Source organism: Scyliorhinus canicula, chromosome 15, assembly GCF_902713615.1.
Source record: "Scyliorhinus canicula chromosome 15, sScyCan1.1, whole genome shotgun sequence".
NCBI lineage: Eukaryota > Metazoa > Chordata > Chondrichthyes > Carcharhiniformes > Scyliorhinidae > Scyliorhinus > Scyliorhinus canicula.
The window spans coordinates 125,114,304-125,125,703 of NC_052160.1; the positions used below are offsets into that span (position 1 = coordinate 125,114,304).

The 11,400-nt window shown below is 54.7% G+C and overlaps 1 protein-coding gene across 3 annotated transcripts in view; it reads right to left on the bottom strand.

The window, feature by feature from the left end:
• The window catches only part of slc16a4 (solute carrier family 16 member 4), a 145,832-nt gene extending 143,047 nt beyond the window's left edge, over positions 1-2,785 (bottom strand). The window contains exon 1 of one of the 3 annotated variants that reach the window (XM_038819820.1): positions 2,597-2,785. The gene's annotated coding sequence lies outside the window, so the exon portion shown is untranslated. Of the gene's footprint in view, positions 1-2,204; positions 2,385-2,458 lie in introns of those variants that run through there. The other 2 variants (XM_038819817.1, XM_038819819.1) reach the window with 2 other exon arrangements.
• Between the last annotated feature and the right edge of the window lie 8,615 nt (positions 2,786-11,400).

The following is an 11,400-nucleotide window of genomic DNA, read 5'->3' on the forward strand; positions in this document are numbered from 1 at the left end:
AATTACCCAGCTCCTTGTCTCTGTGTTTAACATAAAAGGGTTAATTTTAGCGATGGGGGTTGGGCTGTTTGAATCTGGGCCACTCAATCCCTTCAACAGGAGCCCAGTTCATTTTGATTCATTCAGTAACATGCAGCTATGGAGATGTGCTCACCCCCCCCCCCCCCCCCCCCCCCCACCCCCCCCCCCCCCCCCCCCCCCCCCCCCCCCCCACACCAGCTCAGGCTGAAGTAATATCAGGTGGCCCCTAGTGACCTAGCTAGTGAGTGGGAAAGGAGGCCACAATAATAATAATCACTTATTGTCACAAGTAGGCTTGAATGAAATTACTGAGAAAAGCCCCTAGTCACCATATTCCGGCGCCTGTTCGGGGAGGCCGGTACGGGAATTGAACGCGCGCTGCATGCATTGTTCTGCATTACAAACCAGCTGTTTAGCCCACTGTGCTAAACCAGCCCCTGTCCATTGAGTCTTCACCGGCCCTTGGAAAGAACTTCCCTACCCAAGTGCACACCTCCACCCTATCCCCATAACTCCACTCAACCTTTTTGGACACTAAGGGCAATTTATCATGGCCAATCCACCTAACCTGCACATCTTTGGACTGTGGCAGGAAACCAGAGCACCCGGAGGAAACCCACGCGCACACGGGGAGAAAGTTCAAACTCCACACAGACACTGCCCCAAGCTGGGAATCGAACCTGGGACCCTGGAGCTGTGAAGCAACGGTACTAACCACTGTGCTACTGTGCCACACTGATTAGTTTGCAATGATTAATGATGTTCTTTCAGATTAAACTGACTTGCAATAGACCTCGCAGGTTAAAATAATGATAAAGCAGGATTGAGTAGTGAGGTCAAAGAGCTCATTTCAAATCCATTGTCTCCATGACGGGAAGAGTTCAAAATGCCACAAATAGAAATGTAAAATAAGCTTTTTCTTCATAATCAGTGATCCACATCACCACCATTCTTAGTGATGGTGGCTTTATTCTGTATCTAACACTGTGCTGTACCTGTCCTGTGAGTGTTTGATGGGGACAGTGTAGAGGGAGCTTTATTCTGTATCTAACCCCGTCCTGTTCCTGTCCTGTGAATGTTTGATGGGGCAGTGTAGATGGAGCTTTACTCTGTATCTAACCCCGTGCTGTACCTGTCCTGGGAGTGTTTGATGGGGCAGTGTATAGGGAGCTTTCCTCTGTATCTAACCCCGTCCTGTTCCTGTCCTGTGAGTGTTTGATGGGGCAGTGTAGATGGAGCTTTACTCTGTATTTGACCCTGTGCTGTACCAGTCCTGGGAGTGTTTTAATGGGGCAATGTAGAAGGGACTTTACTCGACATTGTGCCCAGTGATGTCCCAACCTTGGGAGTGTTTGATGGGGACAGTGTGGAGGAGCTTTACTCTGTAACTAGCCATATGCTGTATCTGCCCCATGAGTGTTTGATGGGGGCAGTGTAGAGGACACTTTACTCGATATCTTACCCTGTGCTATGCCTGGCATGGTTGTGTTTGGTGGGGCAGTGTCAAGGGAACTTCCCACTGTATCTAGCCCTGTGCTGTACCTGTCCTGGGAGTGTTTGATGGAGGCAGTGTAGAAGGGACTTTACTCGACATTGTGCCCAGTGATGTCCCAACCTTGGGAGTGTTTGATGGGGACAGTGTGGAGGAGCTTTACTCTGTAACTAGCCATATGCTATCTGCCCCATGAGTGTTTGATGGGGGCAGTGTAGAGGACACTTTACTCGATATCTTACCCTGTGCTATACCTGGCATGGTTGTGTTTGATGGGGCAGTGTAGCGGGAGCTTTACTCTGTATCTAACCCCGTGCTGTACCTGTCCTGGGAGTGTTTGATGGGGAAGTGTAGAGAAGCTTATTGTGGCAAGCAAATTCACCATTTGGGAAATAAATATCCATATCTATGCGGTAAAAAAATACCTGTTTTTTTTATCATGGAGAGGGAACAGGAATCTGTCCCGAGTGGAGCGCTATTTTACCCACCCTGCTGACCCATACTGCCGGGTTAGGGAAATCCCGGAATTTCATGTCCAGCAACAAACTCGGTCTCTATAAAGCGGTCTTGGTGCCTTTGTCCTTCAGATTATACTATCCCACACTGGAATAGTTAACAGATAGATAACCGATTCCGAAATAAAAAGTCGCTCCTGATATCGAAGTTATTTAAAAATTCAACCACAAATTACCTTTCCACTCCCGTCTACCTCCTCTCTTCAGGAGGTTTATTAAATGATGCAGTACTTCCACGTATGAAGCCCACAGACTTTAGCTGAGAGATTTCACCAAGCAAGCAGTCCTCACAGCCGATTCATTCGCAAACATCAGCGATCCACCGCGACTCACCAAAGTAATGAACATTTTCACATGATTCCAAATAGTCATTCAGTCACAGTCTTTTCCATTCAATATTAGCGCGACGGGACAATACTAAAATACTTACCGCGTCCTCTGTACCGTCCCTTGTGCCAGGAGAGCGGCTCAGGTTTAATCGTGCTCAGGCGCTGACACCACAAGAGCTGCTTTGTCTGGAGACATGGTCCCAGAGAGCATGTGACTGGTGTTTTAAACAATATCAAACCTTAATCTGCCGCCCCAACAATCTTGGTCATCGCTTTCTAAAGCTGCAGGTCCCAGTGTCACCGCCTCCTCTGACTCATGTCAATATCACACAGCTCCTGAAACTGACCCGCTGCGGGAACTTCCCGGGATGTTTCACCCACACGGATCACCCCATGGGCACAGGCAGCGCACAGACACCGCCTGGCGAGCACTTCAAATCACTTCGCAACTTTCAAAGTGTCAACTGGCTCACCTTGGATACATCACAGCCCCACCTCTAATTTCAGAACCCCGCCTTTAATCTCACAGCCCCACCCCTAATCTCACAGCCCCCACCCCAATCTCAGTCCCACCCTAATCTCCCAACCCCATCCTAATCTCACAGCCCCACCCCTAATCTCACAGCCCCACCAGTAATCACAGCCCCACCCTAATCTCACAGTCCCACCCCTAATCACAGCCCCACCCTAATCTCACAGCCCCACCCCTAATCTCCCAGCCCCGCCTTTAATCTCACAGCCCCACCCCAATCTCAGACCCACCCTAATCTCACAGCCCCACCCCTAATCTCCCAACCCCATCCTAATCTCACAGCCCCGCCCCTAATCTCCCAACCCTACCCTAATCTCACAGCCCCACCCCTAATCACAGCCCACCCCAATCTCAGTCCCACCCTAATCTCCCAACCCCATCCTAATCTCACAGCCCCACCCCTAATCTCCCAATCTACCCTAATCTCACAGCCCCACCCCTAATTGCCCAGCCCCACCTCTAATTTCAGAACCCCGCCTTTAATCTCACAGCCCCACCCCTAATCTCACAGCCCCACCCCTAATCACAGCCCCGCCCTAATCTCACAGCCCCACCCCTAATCTCACAGCCCCACCCCTAATCTCCCAGCCCCGCCTGTAATCTCACAGCCCCACCCCTAATCTCAGCCCCACCCTAATATCAAAACCCTGCCTTTAATCTCACAGCCACACCCCTTATCTCACAGCCCCATCCTAATCTCACAGCCCCACCCCTAATCTCCCAGCCCCACCTTTAATCTCATAGCACCACCCCTAATCTCAGCCCCATCCCTAATCTCAGCCCCACCCCTAATCTGACAGCCCCACCCCTAATCTCAGCCCCACCCTAATCTCAGCCCCACCCTAATCTCACAGCCCCACCCTAATCTCACAGCCCCACCCCTAATCTCCCAGCCCCGCCTTTAATCTCACAGCTCCACCCCTAATCTCACAGCCCCACCCCTAATCTCCCAGCCCCGCCTTTAATCTCACAGCCACGCCCCTAATCTCACAGCCCCACCCCAATCTCAGTCCCACCCTAATTTCCCCATCCTAATCTCACAGCCCCACCCCTAATCTCACAGTCCCACCCCTAATCACAGCCCCACCCTAACCTCACAGCCCCACCCCTAATCTCCCAGCCCCGCCTTTAATATCACAGCCCCACCCCAATCTCAGTCCCACCCTAATCTCACAGCCCCACCCCTAATCTCCCAACCCCATCCTAATCTCACAGCCCCGCCCCTAATCTCCCAACCCTACCCTAATCTCACAGCCCCACCCCTAATCACAGACCCACCCCAATCTCAGTCCCACCCTAATCTCCCAACCCCATCCTAATCTCACAGCCCCACCCCTAATCTCCCAACCCCACCCAATCTCACAGCCCCACCCCTAATCTCCCAACCCTACCCTAATCTCACAGCCCCACCCCTAATTGCCCAGCCCCACCTCTAATTTCAGAACCCCGCCTTTAATCTCACAGCCCCACACCTAATCTCACAGCCCCACCCCTAATCACAGCCCCGCCCTAATCTCACAGCCCCACCCCTAATCTCACAGCCCCACCCCTAATCTCAAAGCCCCACCCCTAATCTCACAGCCCCACCCCTAATCTCACAGCCCCCACCCCTAATCTCCCAGCCCCGCCTGTAATCTCACAGCCCCACCCCTAATCTCAGCCCCACCCTAATATCAAAACCCTGCCTTTAATCTCACAGCCACACCCCTTATCTCACAGCCCCAACCTAATCTCACAGCCCCACCCCTAATCTCATAGCCCCACCCCTAATCTCAGCCACACCCTAATCTCAGACACACCCCTAATCTGACAGCCCCACCCCTAATTTCAGCCCCACCCTAATCTCACAGCCCCACCCTAATCTCACAGCCCCACCCCTAATCTCCCAGCCCCGCCTTTAATCTCACAGCCCCACCCCTAATCTCACAGCCCCACCCCTAATCACAGCCCCACCCTAATCTCACAGCCCCACCCCTAATCTCCCAACCCCATCCTAATCTCACAGCCCCACCCCTAATCTCACAGCCCCATCCCTAATCACAGCCCCACACTAATCTCACAGCCCCACCCCTAATCTCCCAACCCCATGCTAATCTCACAGCCCCACCCCAATCTCCCAACCCTACTCTAATCTCACAGCCCCACCCCTAATTGCCCAGCCCCGCCTTTAATCTCACAGCCCCACCCCTAATCTCAGCCCCACCCTAATCTCACAGCCCCACCCATAATATCACAGCCCCACCCCTAATCTCCCAACCCTACCCTAATCTCACAGCCCCACCCTAATCTCACAGCCCCACCCTAATCTCACAGCCCCACCCTAATCTCACAGCCCCACCCTAATCTCACAACCCCACCCTAATCTCACAGCCCCACCCCTAATCTCACAGCCCCACCCCTAATATCACAGACCCACCCCTAATCTCCGAACCTACCCTAATCTCACAGCCCCACCCTTAATCACAGACCCACCCCAATCTCAGTCCCACCCTAATCTCCCAACCCCATCCTAATCTCACAGCCCCACCCCTAATCTCCCAACCCCACCCAATCTCACAGCCCCACCCCTAATCTCCCAACCCTACCCTAATCTCACAGCCCCACCCCTAATTGCCCAGCCCCACCTCTAATTTCAGAACCCCGCCTTTAATCTCACAGCCCCACACCTAATCTCACAGCCCCACCCCTAATCACAGCCCCGCCCTAATCTCACAGCCCCACCCCTAATCTCACAGCCCCACCCCTAATCTCAAAGCCCCACCCCTAATCTCACAGCCCCACCCCTAATCTCACAGCCCCACCCCTAATCTCCCAGCCCCGCCTGTAATCTCACAGCCCCACCCCTAATCTCAGCCCCACCCTAATATCAAAACCCTGCCTTTAATCTCACAGCCACACCCCTTATCTCACAGCCCCAACCTAATCTCACAGCCCCACCACTAATCTCCCAGCCCCACCTTTAATCTCATAGCCCCACCCCTAATCTCAGCCACACCCCTAATCTCAGACACACCCCTAATCTGACAGCCCCACCCCTAATTTCAGCCCCACCCTAATCTCACAGCCCCACCCTAATCTCACAGCCCCACCCCTAATCTCCCAGCCCCGCCTTTAATCTCACAGCCCCACCCCTAATCTCACAGCCCCACCCCTAATCACAGCCCCACCCTAATCTCACAGCCCCACCCCTAATCTCCCAACCCCATCCTAATCTCACAGCCCCACCCCTAATCTCACAGCCCCATCCCTAATCACAGCCCCACACTAATCTCACAGCCCCACCCCTAATCTCCCAACCCCATGCTAATCTCACAGCCCCACCCCAATCTCCCAACCCTACTCTAATCTCACAGCCCCACCCCTAATTGCCCAGCCCCGCCTTTAATCTCACAGCCCCACCCCTAATCTCAGCCCCACCCTAATCTCACAGCCCCACCCATAATATCACAGCCCCACCCCTAATCTCCCAACCCTACCCTAATCTCACAGCCCCACCCTAATCTCACAGCCCCCACCCTAATCTCATAGCCCCACCCTAATCTCACAGCCCCACCCTAATCTCACAACCCCACCCTAATCTCACAGCCCCACCCCTAATCTCACAGCCCCACCCCTAATATCACAGACCCACCCCTAATCTCCGAACCTACCCTAATCTCACAGCCCCACCCTAATCTCACAGCCCCACCCCTAATATCCCAACCCTACCCTAATCTCACAGCCCCACCCTAATTTCACAGGCCCGCCTCTAATTTAACAACCCCACCCTAATTTCACAGCCCCACCCCTAATCTCCCAACCCTACCCTAATCTCACAGCCCCACCCTAATCTCACAGCCCCACCCCTAATCTCCCAGCCCCACCCCTAATCTCCCAGCCCCGCCTTTAATCTCACAGCCACACCACTAATCTCACAGCCCTACCCCAATCTCAGTCCCACCCTAATCTCCCAACCCCATCCTAATCTCACAGCCCCACCCCTAATCTCACAGTCCCACCCCTAATCACAGCCCCACCCTAATCTCACAGCCCCACCCCTAATCTCCCAGCTCCGCCTTTAATCTCACAGCCCCACCCCAATCTCAGTCCCACCCTAATCTCACAGCCCCACCCCTAATCTCCCAACCCCATCCTAATCTCACAGCCCCGCCCCTAATCTCCCAACCCTACCCTAATCTCACAGCCCCACCCCTAATCACAGCCCCACCCCAATCTCAGTCCCACCCTAATCTCCCAACCCCATCCTAATCTCACAGCCCCACCCCTAATCTCCCAACCCCACCCAATCTCACAGCCCCACCCCTAATCTCCCAACCCTACCCTAATCTCACAGCCCCACCCCTAATTGCCCAGCCCCACCTCTAATTTCAGAACCCCGCCTTTAATCTCACAGCCCCACCCCTAATCACAGCCCCACCCCTAATCACAGCCCCTCCCTAATCTCACAGCCCCACCCCTAATCTCACAGCCCCACCCCTAATCTCATGGCCCCACCCCTAATCTCCCAGCCCCGCCTGTAATCTCACAGCCCCACCCCTAATCCCAGCCCCTCCCTAATATCAAAACCCTGCCTTTAATCTCACAGCCACACCCTTATCTCACAGCCCCATCCTAATCTCACAGCCCCACCCCTAATCTCCCAGCCCCACCCTTAATCTCATAGCCCCACCCCTAATCTCAGCCATACCCCTAATCTCAGCCCCACCCCTAATCTGACATCCCCACCCCTAATCTCAGACCCACCCTAATCTCACAGCCCCACCCTAATCTCACAGCCCCACCCCTAATCTCCCAGCCCCGCCTTTAATCTCACAGCCCCACCCATAATCTCACAGCCCCACCCCTAATCACAGCCCCACCCTAATCTCACAGCCCCACCCCTAATCTCCCAACCCCATCCTAATCTCACAGCCCCACCCCTAAACTCACAGCCCCACCCCTAATCACAGCCCCACACTAATCTCACAGCCCCACCCCTAATCTCCCAACCCCATGCTAATCTCACAGCCCCACCCCAATCTCCCAACCCTACTCTAATCTCACAGCCCCACCCCTAATTGCCCAGCCCCGCCTTTAATCTCACAGCCCCACCCCTAATCTCAGCCCCACCCTAATCTCACAGCCCCACCCATAATATCACAGCCCCACCCCTAATCTCCCAACCCTACCCTAATCTCACAGCCCCACCCTAATCTCACAGCCCCACTCTAATCTCACAGCCCCACCCTAATCTCACAACCCCACCCTAATATCACAGCCCCACCCTAATCTCACAGCCCCACCCTAATCTCACAACCACACCCTAATCTCACAGCCCCACCCCTAATCTCACAGCCCCACCCCTAATCTCACAGCCCCACCCCTAATATCACAGACCCACCCCTAATCTCCGAACCTACCCTAATCTCACAGCCCCACCCTAATCTCACAGCCCCACCCCTAATATCCCAACCCTACCCTAATCTCACAGCCCCACCCTAATTTCACAGGCCCGCCTCTAATTTCACAACCCCACCCTCATTTCACAGCCCCATCCCTAATCTCCCAACCCTACCCTAATCTCACAGCCCCACCCTAATCTCACAGCCCCACCCCTAATCTCCCAGCCCCGCCTTTAATCTCACAGCCCCACCCTAATCTCACAGCCCCACCCTAATCTCACAGCCCCACCCCTAATCTCTGCCCCATCCCTAATCTGACAGCACCACCCCTAATCTCCCAACCCTACCCTAATCTCACAGCCCCATCCTAATTTCCCAACCCTACCCTAATCTAACAGCCACACCCTAATCTCACAGCCCCACCCTAATCTCAGCCCCACCCTAATGTCACAGCCACACCCTAGTCTCACAGCCCCACCCTAATCTCAGCCCCACCCTAATCTCACAGCCACACCCTAATCTCACAGCCACACCCTAATCTCCCAGCCCCACCCTAATCTCACAGCCCCACCTCTAATCTCCCAGCCTCATCCTAATCTCACAGCCCCTCCCCTAATCTCACAGCCACTCCCCTAATGTCAGAGCCCCACCCCTAATCTCACAGCCCCACCTCTAATCTCCCTGCCTCATCCTAATCTCACAGCCCCTCCCCTAATCTCACAGCCCCTCACCTAATCTCAGAGCCCCACCCCTAATCTCAGAGCCCCTCCCCTAATCTCACAGCCCCTCCCCTAATCTCAGAGCTCCACCCCTAATCTCACAGCCCCATCCCTAATCTCACAGCCACACCCTAATCTCCCAGCCCCACCCCTAATCTCACAGCCCCACCTCTAATCTCCCAGCCTCATCCTAATCTCACAGCCCCTCCCCTAATCTCCCAGCCCCACCCCTAATCTCACAGATCCACCTTTAATCTCAAAGACCCACCTCTAATCTTACAGCCCCAGCCCTAACCTCACAGCCCCACCCCTAATCTCAGCCCCACCTAATCTCCCAGCCCCGCCTTTAATATCACAGCCCCACCCCAATCTCAGTCCCACCCTAATCTCACAGCCCCACCCCTAATCTCCCAACCCCATCCTAATCTCACAGCCCCGCCCCTAATCTCCCAACCCTACCCTAATCTCACAGCCCCACCCCTAATCACAGACCCACCCCAATCTCAGTCCCACCCTAATCTCCCAACCCCATCCTAATCTCACAGCCCCACCCCTAATCTCCCAACCCCACCCAATCTCACAGCCCCACCCCTAATCTCCCAACCCTACCCTAATCTCACAGCCCCACCCCTAATTGCCCAGCCCCACCTCTAATTTCAGAACCCCGCCTTTAATCTCACAGCCCCACACCTAATCTCACAGCCCCACCCCTAATCACAGCCCCGCCCTAATCTCACAGCCCCACCCCAATCTCACAGCCCCACCCCTAATCTCAAAGCCCCACCCCTAATCTCACAGCCACACCCTAATCTCACAGCCACACCCTAATCTCCCAGCCCCACCCTAATCTCACAGCCCCACCTCTAATCTCCCAGCCTCATCCTAATCTCACAGCCCCTCCCCTAATCTCACAGCCACTCCCCTAATCTCAGAGCCCCACCCCTAATCTCACAGCCCCACCTCTAATCTCCCTGCCTCATCCTAATCTCACAGCCCCTCCCCTAATCTCACAGCCCCTCACCTAATCTCAGAGCCCCACCCCTAATCTCAGAGCCCCTCCCCTAATCTCAGAGCTCCACCCCTAATCTCACAGCCCCATCCCTAATCTCACAGCCACACCCTAATCTCCCAGCCCCACCCCTAATCTCACAGCCCCACCTCTAATCTCCCAGCCTCATCCTAATCTCACAGCCCCTCCCCTAATCTCCCAGCCCCACCCCTAATCTCACAGATCCACCTTTAATCTCAAAGACCCACCTCTAATCTTACAGCCCCAGCCCTAACCTCACAGCCCCACCCCTAATCTCAGCCCCACCTAATCTCACAGCCCACCCCAAATCTTACAGCCCCACCTCTAATCTCCCAACCCCATCCTAATCTCACAGCCCCACCCCTAATCTCACAGCCCCACCCCTAATCACAGCCCCACCCTAATCTCACAGCCCCACCCCTAATCTCCCAACCCCATCCTAATCTCACAGCCCCGCCCCTAATCTCCCAACCCTACCCTAATCTCACAGCCCCTCCCCTAATCTCCCAGCCCCACCTTTAAACTCACAGCCCCACCCCTAATCTCAGCCCCACTTTTAATCTCACAGCCCCACCCCTAATCTCAGCCCCCCCTAATCGCACAGCCCCACCCCTAATCTCACAACCCCACCCCTAATCTCACAGCCCCACCCCTAAACTCACAGCCCCACCCTAATCTCACAACCCCACCCCTAATCTCACAGCCCCACGCCTAATCTCCCAACCCTACCCTAATCTCACAGCCACACCCCTAATCTCAGCCCCACCCTAATCTCAGACCCACCCTAATATCACAGCCCCACGCCTAATCTCCAACCCTACCCTAATCTCACAGCCCCACCCCTAATCTCACAGCCCCACCCTAATCTCACAGCCCACCCCTAATCTCACAGCCCCACCCCTAATCTCACAACCCCCACCCTAATCTCACAGCCCCACCCCTAATCTCACAGCCCCACCCCTAATCTCACAGCCCCACCCCTAATCTCCCAACCCTACCCTAATCTCACAGCCCCACCCTAATTTCACAGCCCCGCTTCTAATTTCCAACCCCACCCTCATTTCACAGCCCCACCCCTAATCTCCCAGCCCCACCCTAATCTCACAGCCCCACCCCTAATCTCCCAACCCTACCCTAATCTCACAGCCCCATCCTAATCTCCCAACCCTACCCTAATCTCACAGCCACACCCTAATCTCACAGCCCCACCCCTAATCTCAGCCCCACCCTAATGTCAGAGCCACACCCTAGTCTCACAGCCCCACCCTAATCTCAGCCCCACCCTAATCTCAGCCCCACCCTAATCTCACAGCCCCACCCCTAATCTCCCAACCCTACCCTAATCTCACAGCCCCCCCCTGATCTCACAGCCCCACCCCTA